Genomic DNA, 17,234 nt, shown 5'->3' with positions numbered 1-17,234 from the left:
TTGACTTCTAGAGTCATGGGTAGCTGTATATGCATCAAAACAATTGTGCTGCGCATGAAAGGTATAGGAAGTCAGAATGGAACAAGTATTGTTTGGTTCCTTTCTTTTCTTTACAGCTTCAGCACACATCTGCTTACTCTGCACTGTTGAGATGAATTACAGTCTTGGCTTTACTGCTTTGAAATTTAAGTCTTTTTATAACCACAGACATTTTTGAAGGAATCTGTGAAGCTGTTTAGTCATTGCCTTCCCCAAAAGAACATTGGCTTTGCTTATACACACTTTAAGAAACAAACAGAAGAATTTTTTAGGGTTTTCCACGTTGACTCTTTCAAAACTTCCCTAGGAAAAGTGAGTAGTTAATTGTCCAGTGACCTTTTGTCAGTATTTTAGGATATGTGTGATGTTCTTCAGGTAATTTTTTTCACATAGAAAATTCTTTTTCCTGCATAGTCCTTATTATGACCTGCCTCTAGGCAGGGTAACTGAGGCTCTTGTTAATAGATCCCTTGGGATGGATTAGAGTGAAACAAAATTGAATGATTGCTCACTTGATGATGTGGAGACTGCAGGGAAGCACCAGTGGTGTAGTGGTATCATGCAAGGTTCCCATTCTTGTGACCTGGGTTCGATTCCCAGCTGGTGCATGGAAAACCCCCATTGCCAGTGTGTGTAGTGCCTATACTACAGATTAGGTGTATTCCATCAAGACACCTATAGGCAATGTGTTTTGTTCTCTTCCTCTGTGCTTTTTGCTGCTTGAATTTTGGGCAGGGTAATTAAGCTGCTGTGGGATTGCACCCTCTTACAGCTATTTCAAGGACTATTTATACTGTAAGACTGTATATTTAGCAACCAGCAGTTCATATGCCCTGCAAATGAAATGTGCAATGTGTGTGTGTGTATACATCTATGAAATAACCCACGACACTTAGTCCTTGAACAGTTAAGTAACTGGTCCTTTTTTTTTTTTTCATAAGGTAAATTATGCTTCCTTTCTTTAAGTAAGCTACTGACACCCTGTAGGAAGGAAATTTTGACAGAAATATTCTGTCCACTAATTCATCTAAGGAAAAGTGCTGGCATGTTGTGGGATCTGTTGTGCAGGTTAAGTATCAGAAGCAAAGTTGTATATCCTGTGAAGGTCCTTACAATACCATTTAGGTTTATCATCCTGCAGAATGTACCAGTAGATACTCAGTGGTAGTAGCAGTTTATTTTTCAGTGACCCATTCTTCTACAAAGAAACATTTCATTGGGAAACATAAAGCTGTAAGGTTACAGAGGTTGCATTCTGCCAGTCAAAGCACTATCAGTGTTTATCTGTAGGTTTTCTGTAGTTGATTCAGTCTGGATTTTTCTGCGTAATCCAACAGTGTAATTGAGTGGTATTTTAAGTTTGCTTCTGTTAAAGAGTTCACTTCTACTGAAAGTTTGCTTTTATGCAAATAAATTGTTTTACATGACCTATGAATTCTGCAAATGGTAACTTACTTGTAGTTTGAACTCATCAGCCATATGAACTAACCTGTACCACTGCACTGGTATGAAATATGCATGGCCATTTATAATAAAAGAGATGAACTGAGACTCCTTGACCAATTTAACACTTTCAGATAAAAGGGCTGTTCTTGACAGTTTCTTCCCATCCAAAATTGATAGTTCTATATTATATTTGGGAAGAGGGGCCAAAAAAAGCTGTTTAGTATTCAAATATCATCTTCTTCAAACACAAGAGCAGTCCATTCCAATGAGTAGGAAGTCAGGCAAAAATGCCAGGAGGCTTGCATGGATGAACAAGGAGCTCCAGGCAAAATTCAGATGCAAAAAGGAAGAATATAGAAGGTGGAATATAAAAAATGGAATCAGGGATGGGTAACCTGGGGGAAATACAGCAACATTTTATGACCATGCAGAGATGCAGTTGGAAAAGTTGAAGCCAAAATGGCATTGAATCAGGCAAGAGATGTCAAAGGCAACAAGAAGGACTTCTGTAAGTGCAGAGGTCACAAAAGAAGACTGTAGAAAATGTGAGCCCATTGCTGCATGGGGAGGGAACCTGATGGCACAGGATATGGAAAAGACTGCAGTACTGAATGCCTTCTTTGCTTCTGTCTTTTCTGCAAGAGCCAGCCTTCAGGAATCCTGGGTCCCAGAGACCAAGAGGAAAGGCTGGAGAAAGGAGTGCATACCATTCGTGGAAGGGGATCCAATCAGCAAGTACTTATTTAAACTGGACATTCATAGTTCCATGGGCCTTGATGGGATGCACCTACGAGTCCTGAGGAAGCTTGTGACTGGGAGAAGTGCTTCTGGACTGGAGAAAGGAAAATGTCACCCCTATGTTCAAGAAAGGCAAGAAGGAGAACCCAGGGATCTACAGGATATTCAGTGTCGCTTCAATCCACAGAAAAGGGATGGAGCAGATAAACATTTTCCAGGCATGTTTCACAAGGACAAGAAAGTCATCAGGAGTAGCGTGCATGGATTCACCAAAGAAACGTCAAGCTTGACCAGTTTGATAAGCTTCTCTTATCAAACAGAAATGACTGGCCTGGCAGATGAGGGAAGAGCAGTGGATATTGTCTGCCTGGACTTACACTGCCTCCCACTAAGATCTGCATAGAGAAGCTGTTGATCCAAGGGCTGGATGAGGAGACAGTCAGGTGAATTGAAAATCAGCTGAATTACCAAGCCCAGAGGGTGCTGATCAGTGGCACAAAGTCCAGTTGGAGGCCAGTGTTGTGTGCTGAAATATTTGCACAAATGACTGTTCCACCGTACAATCAGGGGAATCCCATGGTTTAAGGATTTTTAGGTACCAGTCCTAGAAATTGGGATTTTAGAGGTGATTCATATAAAGCCTCTGCTTATTTGCTGTCTTACATCCTTTTATTAAAACGTATTTATCAAACACCTCTTAGGAGTCCAAGTAGACTGTATCACCCACATATCCCTTCTCACATTCTAATTGAATCCTTCAGAATACTGATGAATTTTGAGGCACTGCTGCCTGTCATGCTGATTCCTCTCCTATGCATCAAGTATTCCATTTGTAAGCTAATTTTTTTTTTTTTTTTTTTTTTTTTTGATAGTAATTCATATTATGAGTTTGCTTCTTAGGACTTTACAGATTTTATCTGTTTTGGAATTTGGGTTCTTTTTTCCCCTATCATATTTTGTTTTCTGAGTGTTCATGGTAAGTCTGTCTCTAAGTCCATCTGATCATCTATTTGTCTTGCTTTGTCTCTAACAGACTTCCTGTCAGATGTGTTTGGAAAAGTACTTGGTTTATGTCTCTTGCAGGTTTTTCCGAACACTCTTGTTTAACTTGCCTGATTGCATTTTTATATTTAAATAAGCAAAGTTCAGGATCTTTTCTGTTTTCCTCTTTTAGGCATAATTTCAACTTTTTGTCTTGTTACTAATAGTTCCCCTTCTGTTTGTGACATTGATTTTCTTTTTGATATTTCCAAAGCATCCATCAATGCTTGGCTTGCATGTCCTTTAAGCGTCCAATATGGTATCTGTAAATAATCTCCCTCTGGCTTGCAAGTATTTTACTTGTAGGTGTTGCACCATAAAGTTTTTAATAAACTAATTTTTATAGAACATTTTATTTTATTATTTTATTTTATTTTATTTTATTTTATTTTTTATTTATTTTATTTTATCTTATTTTATTTTTTATATTTGGCTACAATGTTAATTTTTGGATTTTGTTGTTCTTTAAGCTGTCTTTGTAAGTGTGGTGTGTTGACCCTGGCTGCATGCCAGGTACCTACCAAGCTGCTCACTTCCCTTCTCAGTTGGACAGGGGAGAAAAAATATAACAATGGGTTAATGAGTCAAGATAAGGACTGGGAGAGATCACTCACTGAACACCGTCACAGACAAAACAGACTGAACAAAGGGCTATCAGTTGAATTTATTAACAACATAATCAGACCAGGATAATGAGAAGTAAAATAAATCTTAAAAACACTTTCTCCCCATTCCTTCCTTCTTCCTGGGCTTGTGATTGACTTATGATTTTCCCTACTTGCTTCCCCAGAATGGCGCAAGGGGATTGGGAATGGGAGATAAACTGTGGTCAGTTCATCACATCTTGTCTCTGATGCTAGTTCCTCCTCAGTGGGAGGACTCCTCACATTCTTCCCCTACTCCAGTGTAGAGTCCCTTCCACAGGAGACACTGAGACAGTTGTCCATGAAATTGTCCTGCATGAGCCCTTACCACGGGTTCCAGTTCTTCACAAGCTGCTCCACCATGGGTTGCTTCCACAGGCTGCAGTCCTTCAGGAACAATCTGCTCCACGGTGGGTTCTCCACGCAATCAGAAGTCCTGACAGCAAACCTGGTCTGTTGTGGGCTCCTCTCTCCATGGTTCCATAGGTCCTTCATGCAGTCTGTTCCAGTGCAGGATTCCCACAGGTTCACAGCCTCCTCTCAGGCATCCACCTGCTCCAACATGGGGTTCTCCACAGTCTGCAGGTGGAAAGCTTCTCCAAAATGAATCTCTGTGGACTGCAGGGGAATTTCTGCTCCATCACCTGGAGCACCTTCTCCCCCTCCTTCTCCACTGACCTTGGTGTTAGCAGAGCTGTTGTTCTCACATATTCCAAGTTCTCTCTCTGGCTGTAGTTTGCTCTTGTGTAGGTGTGTTTTCTGTCCCACTTGTTAACTGTGTTATCCCAGAGGCACTACCACTGTCGCTGATGGGCTTGGCCTCAGCCACCAGCAGGCCCATTCTGGAGCCAGCTGGCATTGGCTCGCCGGTCATGTGGGAATCTTCTGGCAGCTTCTCACAGAAGCCACCCCTGTAGCCCCACTGCTGCCAGAAGCTTACCACACAAACCCAACACACCTGGAAAAATCAGCAGCTGCTGAACTGACCATGTTATTAGTGGCGACTACCCAGTAACCAGCTGTAGGCAGGCAATAGATTTCCAGTTGCTATTTTTGTGTGTCTCCTGTGAGGATGATGAGGAGGATGCAGTGACAATGGTGTTCAGACCTCAAGCCAACACTGGCTGCACAAAGATCCCTTGCACAACCTAAAAGCATGGCCTTTTTCTTGTATAAAACTTGATACCAGATAAACAGTAAAATTAAATACTTTCTTCTCATCCAAACTCCTTCTAATAACTGGAAAAGATCTCCTGTGATGAATTATTAGCACACCAGTGTGTAAGGCATCCTGAGAGCCTTCTCACAGTTGGTAGGTCAGTGCCATTGAGATTCATCATTTCTTTCTTCGTGTAAAGGAGACCTATAATACCTCTGGGAGAATTATCTTTACTGTTAATACCACCACACTTACCATTATGAAATAAAAGATTTTTTGGCTCCATCGTTCCTTTCTGCTCATCCTGAAATGAATACTCCCATGCTGTGAGTGTTCTGATGGATTCCAACATCTTGTGGGATCAGAAGAACAAGCCAAAACTGGAGGGAGGCATTTCAGTCTTTTACTATAAGTCCTTGAGTCAGAAACCCATTTGGGTCCTTTTGCAGTGGTCTCAGATAGGAGAGATTTACTCTGAGAGCTGTCAGAGGCTATTTTTCTTTAGAACAGAATGTTGGATTTAGTGTGATGACCAGAAGTCTTTCTGAGATTTTCATTCCCTTTTTTTTGAGAGAAAAGTCTGAACCTTTTTTATTTTCTTCTGAACAACGACAATCTCCATTTACTTTTGTTACAAAACTTGTCCTGTTCCATTATGCGACTTTGAACTGTGCAAGAACTCAGAATAGGATCTGGTATCTATATGTCCCATTTCTAGAAAGCTAAGCCCTAAGAGAGATCCTGAAATTCCTGTTTGTGCAAGACATTAGCAGAAAGTGTTAAATGTTCCTCTTCTAAGCCAGATGGAGCACAAGGTCTCCATCACATGCCGTTGTGATTGATGCCCAACTTCCCTCTGCTTCTCAGGCTTTGCTTTAGAGAAGGCTGAAGGGAACATTTCTGGGCCTGACTGACACAGCATTAAAGGTTTTATTCCAAACATCTTCCTCTCTTTTCTCTATTCAATACTTATTCTTTTTGATTACCCATTGAAACTAAAACGCTCCTTTCTCTTCACTGGATCCTTGACCAAGATCCCTAGTGGCACTTTTAGCCCACTTTTTTCCTTTTACAGACAGGAAAAAAAGAACACTTTCCTAAATTTCATAAAGTAAATTTTTAAGTGAAGGAAGTAAGTTTTGTTCTCAAGATTTTTTTTTTTTCTTTATTGTAGTTCATGTTTTGTCAGGATAAAGAGGTCCTTGAGATGCATGTAGTACTTCTTTTAGGGTATTTTTTTAAGTTGTCTTTCAACTACGCCTTTTTCTCCTATTTTTCTTCCAAAGCCTTATTTCTCTGTGTTAGACAACATTCATATCATTGCTGTCAAGAGGCTTTTTCTTCTTATTAGAACAAAATTTAATGATGATGTCAAAGGCTGTTGAAAGTACAAAAGCTGTCATTTACTAGTGATGGTCAAAGTGCAGAGCAGTTCAGATGAGACTGTATTCTGAGACAGCCAAGGGGGATCTTCTAATGCCACAGAGACTCAGAATTGTTAGTGGTTTTCTGGGAAGCTTGTCCATTCCATCTACTAGCTAGACTGTCACATCTGTAGCTTTACCTAATATTGTGCCATTATATAGGAATTGAGAGATTATGCTTCATTTCCTGCTTGCATATCCAGTAAGCATAACCATATTTGTAGACTGTTATTTAAAACTAGAAAAATGAGTTATTTACCACCAGCCACTGTATTTTGAAAAGAGTGTATTGGGACTAGGTGATCCTTAAGGCCCCTTAACATTCTATCATTCTATGAGATATGAAGAGCATTGAAGAGATTGAGAGACAAGTAGCTGATTTAGGAATAAAGACGCATTTCAAGACAGCCATGAGGTAAAAGTAGTAGAGTCTGGACCAGTCACTAGCATTTTTTTTTTGTCATTGTTAAAAAATAAAACACTTTAGACTTCAGTCTTTAGACTTTTTGAATGTCTTTGTCTTAAGCAGGTGCTTGTTCCTATTCTTCTTTCGTGGAATGGCTCTGAAAGCAGCAAGAAATGTGGGAAAAATGTGATTTGTTTTCAGTCTTCTGTCATAAGTGAAACAGAGTAGCAAAAATAGCTATTAATTAAGACAAGGAGTTTTCTGTAAGCCATATACTTGCTAGAGAACACCGAAGTATCAGCATCTATCGAGCCTATTCAGTTTAGATACAGGATTTTTTATTTTTTCTCAAAGCCCAGAGACAAGAATTTCTGCTGCATCAGCAGGGAGGATGTTTTGTTGCACAATCAGTCTGTAGGTTTGTAATTCTGCTATCCAACTGCTAGTATGCAGCTTTTCATGGAATATCATCCCCAGGTTTTTAGTGTTACTCCATTTGAAGGGCTCTTGGCACAGTCTGCATGCAGCAATACTTCCCCACTTTTGGGTGAGAGATGGGGGATGTTGAATGGTTTGAGTCCATTGAGATAATCCATTATGTGGTAGTTTATTTTTAATGCAGGTTTAATAAGTCAAATTGAATTTTTTTTAAAAAAAGAAGATTCTTCTAATAGCTAATAGTATTTTCAAAACAAGGCATTAATGGCAGTGACTAATGTTGTTAGCCCTTCCCCAGCTGAAAGTAAGTAGAAACAATGTGACAAAGATCACATCATTAGTTTCGAGGAAACCTAGAGAGGTGTGGTGTGAGTTATACATCATGGTCTACACCTGTGTATTTGCTTCCATGTTAAAAGCTTGGAGAAAGAGTTTGCACAAGCAGATTTGTATGCAAATGATATCCAAAATATAGTGGTAATTTCCAGGGAGAACTTTCTCATTGATTAAAGGTTTTCAGAATGGGAATATGAATACCTATTTTAATAATTTTTATATCTTCTACATGGAATTTTAAACTTTGAATAGTATAAATATTATGCAATTTGTTTAAGCAATGCAAAATTTTCCTTACTACAGGTATTAATCATAGTTTCTTTCATTTAATGTTTGGTGCTCATGTTAATGATGCAAATGAAATTAATACAATAGACAAGACTTGTTTTTCTTGAGATGCCAATTAATTATAGAGTGGATTAATGAAAAAGACAAAAATGAGATATTGTAATATATTACTTCCTTTTCTCTCCTCCTGTTAGCTGTCCTTAGCTGTATTTTGCATGAGTTAGTGATAATAATTAATAAACTTCTATTTTGCCCCTTATACACATTCCATGAAAGCTATTTCAAATATATATTTTGACTTCAGAACTTCATGTGATTTTTTTTCTGCAAGATGAAAAACATTTAATGAAGCAGCAGAGGTATTTTCTATTTTAAAAGTGCACTTTATCATTCAAAGCATAGAATATTTAAACCTACATGATGAAAAAGTTGGTATGGAAGGCAAAACCAAAATAAGTTTAAGAATGGTAACTGTGAAAGTATTTAATGGCTAAGGCTTTTTTCTGACATCTGTAGATGTAGGACAATAAATTTTGAATTCTAACACATCTATTTATGCATAAATTCTCCAGGTCTCATATTTGGATCAGAATGTACATGAAGTAGATAAAGAGCAGAAGCAAACTGAACAATAAGTGGAACAAAACAAGAGAAGTATTATGAAGCAAAAATTAAATGGTGTAGGGGTGAATAATTTAATGCTTGCATTGGAGTATGCTTAATGTTGTAATGCTTTTTTGAAGTATGTTTGATCTCAAAGGATAGGCTGTCATTTCTACAGAGTTGCCTTGGAACTGTATACATACACACACTTTATGCACTATTTTCTGCCTCTTGCTTGAACTAACCTATGAGGTCCATAGCCTTGAGACAGTGTGAAGCACAAAGCAGAATTGATATTGGGGTCATTGAGAAGTCCTTTGCTTTCTTCATTTGCTGCACTGGCTCAGATTGCTTGAGGGGCTTTAGAAATGCAAGGGAGAAAATCAATAAAGGACAAAAAAGATTCCAGTGTAGTAGGAAGTGCCTGCTGATTGCATGTTTGCTCAGCAGATGGCATCTTCTTGTAAATGATGGCTCGTATCTGCTGTATCACTTACTAAACTGTACAATCCAGGAAAGTGAATTAATGAATTTCATTACTGAACACTGTGCTTTGTATAAACATGTTATTAGAAGAAACAGCCATTTTTCCCCCCAATATTCTGTTAATTTCTATTACTCTTTTATTTGCATCTTGTATAAACTTGTTCAATATTACAGCATCAAAGATGAATCACGTACATACATATATAAAACAATAAAAGCTTTCGTGTGGTTCAGAGTAGCTTTTAGGAAGCCTGTAATTTCTATGGAAAAATTCCAAAACTTCTTATATATGACAGAATCTTAAATTAAGCATGGGGAAATTCATTGATTGACACAGGTTTCTAAATTTGGCAGGGAAGATGAAGTTTATATCCCTGTCTGTTAAAGATGATGGTCTACCAAACTGCAGGTTTACCAAGAGATCTAAAAACACGTGGAAATGACTGATGAGTCAGCATGCAGATATTCAGTAATTCTACAATGTTTTGCAGGGCATTTATTTCCTATACTTTTTTTTATTGTTTTCATGCTGCCTCTCCTAGTAACTCTAAATAACTGCATCCATTATTTACTTGAGTAATATTTGAGTTGGTGTTCTAGAGGAGTATTAGAGGACTGCTAAGTGGAATAAAGCAATGTACAAAGAATGTACAAAGCCTATTTTATGAGATTTGTAGAGCTCTGAACTGGTAACAGCACCTGGATACCTCAAATACTGCATTTTTAGAGCCTGATACAGTTCCTTGAGTGCAGAAATTGAAGTTTTATAAAGGGGGCTGACTTGTTTTTAACAATAACTCATACCTCTAGTTGTGCAGGATTACATTATATGATTCCTCCAATTACACTCTATTGTTTTTCAGAGAAAGTTTTTTAAAGTTGTATTCGGAGATATTATTGCTCTTCTATGATTAAGACACTGGCTAGTCAAAGCCAGTGTGTAGCTTAAATGATGTTATGGAAGGAATGGCTATGATTCTATAGTATTCTCCTTACAACAGTAATATAGAGTCTCCAACTTTCAACGGACCAAGCAATTCACTGAGTGAATAGTTTGCCTATTTTAAGTCAAGGCGAATCACAATGTGGAGGCTACTGCATCATGCCATTGAATTTGAAGTGAGTTCGTTTGGTCAGCTGACATTTAAATGTCTAAAAGCTAAATGCCTAGATAACAGCATATGAATTCTACCTTGTAAAACACCAGTGGTCTTGTTCAGCAGCAAGGAAGAATGAAGAATATTGTTCATGTATTGAACGGCTGAATGACCAGGTGCCAATGGACTCATTCAGCTTAGGCAGGATAGTGGACTGTTATCCACTACAGCAAGCCATTAAGTGCAGATATTCAGTCAATTGATATTTGGATCACAGACTGTGGAGTATCTCACCATTCTTGTTTGTTTATTCTAAAACCTGACAGCAAATTCTCTGTCTCCTGTAAATACCAGGTTGCACTGACTCAATGGCTAATACTCCATATGCTCAAAAGCCCACATTGTCAGGTTTTGCTTGCCTTGGTTAAAAAGTCCTGAGAAAAGTGCAGGAAGTCAAAGATGCAAAATTCCTCTTCACTGACAGTTTTCTTCCAACAGAGCTTAAACATGAACCTGAGTCTTTGGTACAAAACATGTCATGGTTTGTTTGTGTGCATATTTATATCTGGACACAATGTATTAATCATCTCAGGTTTGCAAAGTTTAAGGCCAGGACAGATATACATATATCTTGTGTATGTACAATCAGATGGTATCACATTTCGCCAAGCTCTCCTGGTATCGAGCCTAAAACTTTTACTCAGGGGTTTGAGACTCACTACTGGCAGTTCAGTAACAGAGGAATTTGCATTAATTATCATACCTCTACAGATACTTATTACACATTCAGAAGTTTGAGGGTCTTAAAAATCTGACATCCTTGTGATACCTTGCACAACTTCGCATATCTGTGCTAACACCTGTTACAAAAGTTTTGATTCCTTGCTTTTTTTTATAACTACCTTTCAGGTATACCTTTCAGAAGCAGTTCTTTCATAAGGAAAAAGATGCTTAGACTATGCAGGATACTACCACTCCAGAAAAATGGGACAGATCCTAAAGAAGAAATTTTAAAAATACTGATCTTAAAATACTGTGGTGTATTCTTTGCCTACTGAATTATGAGGTCATGAAACCTGGTATTTATGTATGTGTGCACCTAATTTATATGTGTATACATGTTGGGGAAGATGAAACAGGAAAGCCTTGGAAATATGATTGCCTGACAAAAGATTTTGGGAATATGAAAACTACAGGCAACATCGAAATGAAAGCCACTTTTGAAATACCAGGTCTTAGTTACTGAACAACTAGAAAACAATGGTATGGCCGACTGAAGTAATCCCCTCTTGATGGAACAATACCCTCTGCTTGCAGACAGGTCCAAGGGTCAGAGCAGACCCTACTAGCTCAGCAGAAGGGGTCCAAAGAGTAGTTTTTAGAAGTTAAGATGTAACACTCTATGGTAATATAAGAACTCTTATAGGCTGTATGTAAATGCTATAGGATTTGTATCTTGTATTAGATTGGTTAGTGACAATTAGAATATTCAGTGCAGAAGATGATTTATTGTATTGTAACCAGGACTTCAGACATTCTCATTCTCATTCTCATTCTCTCTTCTATTCATTCCTCTCTTCCACTTCTACTCTTGCTCCTACTCTCTCTCTCTCTCTCACCCGTTCACTCTCTTGCTCTCTTGGGCCTGCTCAGAGCTGAGTCTACCAGCTCTGAGCAGTGCCCCAATACCCACGCCCTTTACAATAAACCGGCTGTGTCCCAAGACCTGCCTATAGAGATCTCTCGTCTCCATCCGTCACCGTCTACGTCCGGCCGTCCCGACAGGACTCCAGAACCCCCGTAACCTACATATACATGTGTATATATAAGGATAATCAAAAGGTATTTTCCTCCCTCTTAATTTAACCCATTTACATAGCTGCTTACAGCCCATTAGTCTAGGTTACAAAATCTAATGCAGCAAGACCACTTTACAAGTATCACCCAAATAGAAGACTCCCACCTGTTTATTACTGCTGAACTGCTACAGTGCTTTATGTTTACCTTGTTCATTGTGGGGAAGCTGTAGCTTTGTGTACCAGATACTCTTGCTCTTGAAAGCAGAGTTTGCTTGTGTTGTGAATGCTCACATTTTTTGGGTCCTGTAACCATCTGTCACATTTGGTACAAGAAAGACAGTGCAATTTAACTTCTCTTCCATAAAGCAGGAAGTTTAGTGAAAACACTTTATAATTTAAAGGTTTTCAGCAGCTTAATGTCAGCATCTCTTCAAGTTGCAGCTGAGGAAAGGAGTCACTCTCTGTGCTTTATTCCACCACTGTCTATGGAGTACGGACAATTATGTTATGAGAAACTTGACATCTGAAAGAGGACAACTCACTATTTAGGCAACTAAATGAAAAATGCTCTGGGGAATGGCAACTAAAACCACTGATTTTTCCTGAAAGTCAAGTATTTTAGGTATCTGCCTAAAATAGTTCTATATTTTCTAAGTACTTGAATGGTCTAGCAATAAATGCTAGACACTGACTGCACATACTGAAATAAGCAGTCCCAGACTCAGATCATATGCAAATATTGTTACTTTTTGCTGTCATTAGAAATGATTTTGCTGTGCAGGGCTTATTTACAAAAATTTCATATATAAGGACGAAAGTAAGAGGGACATGTATTTTTTGAAGATGGTGGCCTACAAATATGCATATATCCACGTACAACATAGGCAATTGTAAAAATACAGGTGCCACAATAAAATCTGTGCATAAATAATATAAGAACTTCCACAACAAGTTGGGGAACTCTAACTGGATTTGTGAAGCTGTTCTCTTACATAAATGCAATTTTTCCAGTTGCACTCATTTCTTTAAGTGCTTTCTCTGAAAGAATTTCCCTTTCTTTGGGTATACACTGTCATGAATTTTTGCACATGATCATATGCCTGTGCTTAAAACTCAGTATTTGGAAATCTAGCCTTGACTAGTTTACATGGTATGGGATTTTGTTGTTGGTGGTGGTGTTGCTTGGTTGGTTGGTTGGTTGTTTCTTAAATTCCTAGTTAAATTGCTGAAAACTATCACACTGTGGAAAATTTTGAAAAATGAATGTAAAGAATTAAATGAATTATGGAACAGGAAGCAAATACAGCTAGACAATACAGAAAAATCTTTTGCTGATTTGAGGTAAGACTTACCTATTATATGAATTTTAAAGGCTAATTGATGACATTAATAAAGGTAAATTAGTAATTCTACTTTATTATGAAAGATGATTATTTTACAGTATTACTTCTAGAAAATATGAACTTTTCATCAATAATTTGAGAGTAGTTTTGTCTGATCACTGCTTGTAGTTTAAACACATCTGTTGAAGTTATTAATGAGAAATTGTCTGCCTACCAAACTGAATTTTGGGCATTGAAATTACTTTCAGAACTCTAATAATATTCATGGTCAGTTGCATCCTTAAGTAATGGAGGATTCAATGCACGTTGTATCTTCTTTGGTTTGAGAAGTGTGGACCTAAACTTACTGTGACTGATGACTGCTGGAAATAGTCTCAAAGGGCTCCATCCAACTAGTAATGCAGGCTGCCTTCTAGGCCAAGCAAGCCTTGGAGGGCTGTATATGCTGATTGCACAGCAGGCTTACTCTTCAAGGATAGAGGCGAGCCTGCTGTGCAATGCCAAAAGAAAGCAGCTCAGATTGTTGAATTGTACAGGATGTCTAAGTAGTGAAAAAGTCATTCTCACATCATTATACTATGGCTCTCTTTCTACGATCTCCTTCATTTATGTGCTGTTGATGTCAAAAGATCTTTGAGAGGTTATTCCATAAAATTCTTGACTTGAAGAAAAAAAGTCTATGTACATTTTTTTAGATGAATATGTGGGACGGGAATGTTTTTTCCCAGCTCTTGTTTCAAACAGAATGATTCAGAGGGACCCAGTGTGCAGTGGAACTTAGTGAACTGAAGGCATCTTTCCATGACTGAAAAATTCTCCTTCTCATTTTTCACAGTTTTTTAGTCCGTAGTCAGTGGTTTTGTATCAGTGACATGTTACGTTCAGACTCAGAGAAGAAATGGATAATGTCAACATAAAGTGGCACTGAAAGGTCATTCCAGCAATTCATTGCTTCTATGTAGTAAACAAGTTCATCTCTCCTTCAAAGAGAAATTTTCTTGCAAATTCTGCAACTTCTAGGCTTAAAATAGATAATAAAGAAAACTTGCATTTTTCTCAAGAACCCGCTTTTAGAGATCTTACCTGACAGGAAGAACCCCACAGTCAAAAAAGTCCCCAACCCCTGCCTCTGACTTCTACCTTGTACATCCCAATGGCTAGTGTTACTTTTTGTCATTCTCTGAATACAGAAGGCACAGCACACAGGAATCTCTCCAATGTGTGGCATGCTGAACACTGGCAACATGCTTCTGCCTTCTGATCCATAGAGCAGACTCTGCACGTAAGGGTGGAAGGAGAGGAAGAGTTTGGTGTTGCTGGTGCTTTTCATTGCTTGCTGGTTTTCATCAGTGAAGATTAATGAGGACAACATTCAGAAAAAAAAAAATTCAGGTTAATCTCTTTTATTATTCTTCCGTTCTTCTATTAATATTTTCAGTTATAGGCCATATCACATGGCATTTTGTCAATCTATTTTAACACAGTGTACTCTACTAGTTATTCCCTGTTAGATTTTGTGTTATGCATGTAGTTCAATATCAAATATTCTTATTTATTTGAACTAATCTTTCTTCTTTTCATAAAACCTGTCTGACTTTTTAGAAAACCTGGGCATAAGGGAATACCTGTTTTTACATTTACTCTTGGCTTTTATTTCCATTTTTTTTGGTAGCCTGAACTGGTAGAGAGACTTGAAGTAAATGAGTCCCTACTTCTGCTTTCAGTCTTCACTGTTGTCCTTTTGTGGATACTTCCAAGCATCTTTCTCTGAATAAAACCTCCATGACTTATTATTGCTTACTATTAATGCAATAAAAAGGCCGAGTAATAGCCACTAGAGTGAAATAAAAACAGTGACACAATGGTTTCAAAATAAAAGTAGTTTGAAATAAATACTTTTCCACAATAAAATTTACTACCAAACTGAACTCCACTGCAAAATGTAGCCTAACATGCTATCCAAAGTAAATTACATTCCACAGGTATCCCATCTAGAAACTGTCCCATCATTTCTGAAAAACTGTTTTTGCATTTCTGGAAGACAAAGACATGTCCTTATACCTGAAGTTAAGAATGAAGACAAAATGCCTTCAGTCAGTTCTCTCCATCTCAGTGAAGTTTGGTGCCATTTAAAGTAGAAGGAAGATGAATAGATCCTGTGAATTCAAGGTTTGTATGAGGAGCATCTTTGCTTGTTTTGAGCCCCACCATTTACATGCATGAGTTGCTGGGTGCTGTGCCTACACCTCCATCAGGAAAGGAAATAAAGGCAGGAAACATGATATGGGGGTATACTGGAGATTAGGAAGGCTGGAAGGGTGTTTCAATGAAAACAACCATAGATCATTTCTGATGGTTCCCTAAGCCCCTCTTTAGATTCAGAGGAGGCCTTAGATGCTTTAATTTTCTGCAAAGAGATTTGTTTTTCTGAAGAGTCTCAGTAAGAGACTTGTGACCTCCAGAATTTAGAGCTGGTTCCAAAACTCCTAAATACATCTGTTCTGTCAAGTATCAGCTAATCACTAAGAAGGATAACAGCTTATTATTGGTCCCAGCTGTTCCTTTCTTGACGGTGTAAATGGTTCCTGAGCGGTCAGCTTCGTCGTTACATGACAGCTTCTTCCCTTCCTCTGACTATTCATTTGTTTTAAAGTTAAAAAAATATTTTGTTTAAGTGTTAATGTAACATTGAGTTTACATAACAATGCCTTACCATTAGAAAAAGTAGGTTTAAACCTGTCTCCTGAGTTTCCTTTTTTTAGTCCGGACATTGTGATGCCGTCTTTATTATGCAGCCAACTGCTACATTACCTCCTAGGCTTTAGTTTAGGTTATCTTGCAGAAAATCAGTTAGAGAATCTTTTTTTTTTTTTTTTTTTTAATATGCTTCTGTCTATAAGCAACAGAAATACGGACCCTGAGAGAACAGCATGTCAGTACCAGGTAAAAACATCTGAAAATTGCTTAACTTTACCTCTTTAGTCTGTACAGGTTCAAGAAACCATGCTAGGTATGGACAGAGAAAAAACCAAAATACTGCACAAGTGGTATGAAGCTCCCACTTCCAGTCCCAATAAATAATAAAGGTATGGTTACTCAATGTAGCATTGGCCATGGGCTAATTCTGTGTCGCAGAATATCATTGTTTAAGCAGATATTAAACATGTGGTGAGTCAGTCCGTTCTCTAAAAATGCAAGATGTTTTTTAAAACTGTGGAAGTTATGTATCTCAATAGACTGATTGGATAAGGATTGATATGGAGAATGTCTTTAGGTGGTCTAAATGCTCATGATAAGCTCTATCATATAGCTTCCTTTTTTAAGGGTATCGTTAGTTGTGAGAAAACACGTTTATCTAAAACAAAATTAAAAATGAAACCTGTAAGTAAAGGCTAAAAAAGAGTACAGAAGAATATTTTGATTGTTTCATTGATTTTTTTCTCTTTCAAATAAAAATTTTAAGTGGTGCGATGTTTAAGCAGCAAAACATTCAGATGGTATTTAATAATCTCCAAGATAAGCTGGCAGAATATGAGAAAAGGTTAAAGCAGGAAGAAAAAACATATGGAGAATTTCTGCCCAAGGATAGAAAGAAATAAACAACGCCTCAACTTCTGGAGTACAGATTAAAGGAAGCAGTTCAAGAGTTCATCTAGGGTTTCTAGAAATTCTAGTGAGATATTATACTGAAGGAGAACTGCCTGTCTTGACAGTTGAAAAAAATAGACTACTTGTTCCAAGTATCTTGAACTGCAAAAACTAAAAGTGGATGTTTCCTTTACAGGCTGTGAATATACATGGTAATTCCATATGTACTTAGAACTAAGGTGAAAAGAAAACCTCAAGGAGCTCAGTGTAAGTTGTATCTTTCAGTCTGGGAGAAGTGTTGTCAGATGCTTTTGTTGATTCAGGGAGAGATTTAAGCAGGAAAACAAACTCTTAACTCA

The 17,234-nt window shown here is 37.8% G+C and overlaps 1 non-coding gene across 1 annotated transcript; it reads left to right on the top strand.

Moving 5' to 3' along the window:
• The first annotated feature begins 576 nt into the window (after positions 1-576).
• TRNAG-CCC lies at positions 577-647 on the top strand. The gene has a single exon. It is a non-coding gene; the product is annotated as a tRNA-Gly (tRNA).
• Positions 648-17,234: the final 16,587 nt, after the last annotated feature.

The sequence above is a fragment of the Corvus hawaiiensis genome, chromosome 26 (genome assembly GCF_020740725.1).
Source record: "Corvus hawaiiensis isolate bCorHaw1 chromosome 26, bCorHaw1.pri.cur, whole genome shotgun sequence".
NCBI classification, from domain to species: Eukaryota; Metazoa; Chordata; class Aves; order Passeriformes; family Corvidae; genus Corvus; species Corvus hawaiiensis.
Note: the sequence above shows the minus strand (reverse complement) of the source record. Positions and strands in the feature narration are given on the sequence as shown.